A 2,687-nucleotide genomic window follows, 5' to 3' on the forward strand; every position below is an offset into this window, starting at 1 on the left:
CAACTAATCTGCTATATGTTTTGGAAAACTGTTTGTTTGCTATGCATTTGAACACCTCTTAAGATATCGTAACCAAATTCTGCAAGATGGTTCCTGAGATCAAGGAGCCAGGGTCAGCGGCAGGCATGCTGGGGCCCTTGGGCGCCAGCTTGCCCCAGGCCCCGACACACACACGCACCACCAACCTCTCCCTGAAGGGCCCCTCCTTAGGGTGGGTAGGTAGCGCTGCCTTTTGGATATCTTTTGGATATCTTCATAGCGTTTTCATGGTAAGAGGTATTCAGAGGTGGTTTGCCATTGCCTCCCTCTAAGCCTATGGCACCTGGTACTCCCAGGCAGTCTTCCATCCAAGTACTAACCAGGCTTGACCCTGCTTAGCTTCTGAGGTCAGATGAAATCGGGCGTGTTCAGAGTAGTATGGCCATAGTCTCCACCACTGCTATCTTATGGATAAAAAGAATTTTTCCACTACCTCTCTGTGTGTATGTTTATTTTTAATGTTTTAGGCAACTTAGTGTGCAGCAGCCAAAGCCTACACCTTGTAGGCACTCTAGGTTTTTTTAAAGTAACCTAAGTGTAATTGTAATGATTACTTTTGAATAACGGTAAAGTAATCAATTCCTTTCAGAACAATCGTAATTGTAATAGTAATTTATTCCTTTTGGGGGCCATGTAACAGTAATTGTAATTTACTCATTTTTAAAAGTAATCTTCCAAGCTCTGGTTCTCAGTGGCTGACTCACCTCCTGTCACTCTGATTGGCTCCAATCAGCAGGAAGGGACAAGGAAGCATATTAGGTTACTCTTCTCAGTAGCTAACACCCTCCTTTCATGCTGATTGGCTTGTAGGATGCTGGAGACATAGGGACCCTGCTGGGACCCTGCTCCCAAAAAATTAATTAGTCCAAGATTCCCCGAGACCTTGGAGAACTATACCTCTGGTCTGCATCCTCTTAAAGTGTGGTGTCCAGAACTGGATGCAGTACTAAAGATGAGGCCTAACCAGTGCCAAATAGAGGGGAACTAGGACTTCACACAATTTGGAAATTATATTTCTGTTAATGCAGCCTAAAACAGCAGTTGCCTTCTTTTCAGGCATATCACACTGTTGGCTCATATTCAGCTTGTGATCAAAAACAATTCCAAGATCCTTCTCGCATATAGTAATGCTGAGCCAAGTATTTCCAATCTTATAACTGTGCACTTGTTTTCTTTTTCCTAGGTGTAGAACTTTGCACTTATCCCAATTAAATTCCATTCTGTTGTTTTCAGCCCTGTGCTCCAGCCTATCAAGATCACTTTGAATTTTGTTTCTGTCTTCCAGTCTATTAACTATCCGTCTCAATTTTGGAAATATGATAAGAATTCCCTGCACCTCCTCATCCAGGTCGTTAATAAAAATGTTGAAGAGCACTGGGCGAAGGACTGAGCCCTGTGGTACCCCACTGGTTACCTCCCCCCAATTTGAGAAGGAACCATTGATAAGCACTCTTTGAGTATGATTCTGGAGCCAACTGTGGATCCACCTGATAATTGTCCCATCCCCAGCCTACATTTATCTTACTAATCAGAATATCATGGGGCACTTTGTCAAAAGCTTTGCTAAAGTCAAGTTATATTATGCCCACAGCATTCCCACAGTCTACCAGGGAGGTTACCCGATCAAAAATGAGATTAGTCTGACAGGATATGTTCTTGATAAATCCATGTTGGCTTCTAATAATCAGAGCATTGTTTTCAAGGATTTGAGCCTGGGTCTCCTTGTTCCTTGTTCAACACTCTAACCAGTAATTTATACATTTTATATTGTTGTATAAACAAGAATATAAAGACACTGTCCAGAAAAACAACCTAGCAATATTTTAAATAAATAAATAAAACTAATACACCACACTGGCTCACACCCAGGGCTGGCCTTGGGGGTGGGTGAGCTGGGTGATCACCCAAGGCACAGAGCTGAGCTGAGAGGGGTTCCAAGCTGAGGTCAGTGGCTGTGTTTTTTTAATGTACTCTCGGCAGTGAGCTAGGGTGGCAAAAAGCAAGCGTCTTTAACCTTTTTTTTCAAGGTTCTACAGGTTGGGTACTAACTACAAAAATGATCTTCCTTCAATTAGCTTTAAAGTATGTCTCTTTTCCTTTTTTTTTTTTTCAATAATTTTTATTCAGATTTTCATAAAACATACAAGACGAAATCATAAAACATTCAAAGACAAAAAACAAAATCAAAAATAGTTAAACAAAAAGAAAAAAAGAAAAAAAAACAAAAATAAAAAATAAAGAGTAAAATATTGACTTCCCATTTGTCAAAGATCAAATCAGTTATAAGTCTATAATATATAACAATCCTGTCTCTTAAGTCATATTATAAAATCACTTTCCTCCAGTAGTTATCTTACTTAATCATCAAATCTCATAAACATTACTTTATTCTTTCCACAAAAAGTCAAAGAGAGGTTTCAATTCTTTAAGAAATATATCTATCAATTTTTTTTTCCAGATAAGCATATCGATTAATCCATCTCATTACTAATTATGATAATCTTATTGTCATAACCATAGTCAAAATAAACATTTCAATTAATCCATCACATCAGAATCTGTTAGGTTCAGTAATTTCAGTAGCCATTGTTCTATTATCCCTATTAGTTCCATTTTCCATCTTCCATCTTCAGTAGTCTTGTTAAGTC

General features: G+C 38.9%; 1 pseudogene; it reads right to left on the minus strand.

Annotated features, from left to right (window-relative positions):
* Positions 1–310: 310 nt before the first annotated feature.
* On the minus strand, positions 311–429 carry LOC133363432 (5S ribosomal RNA; annotated as a pseudogene).
* Positions 430–2,687: the final 2,258 nt, after the last annotated feature.

The sequence above is a fragment of the Rhineura floridana genome, chromosome 8, assembly GCF_030035675.1.
Source record: "Rhineura floridana isolate rRhiFlo1 chromosome 8, rRhiFlo1.hap2, whole genome shotgun sequence".
Lineage (NCBI taxonomy): Eukaryota > Metazoa > Chordata > Lepidosauria > Squamata > Rhineuridae > Rhineura > Rhineura floridana.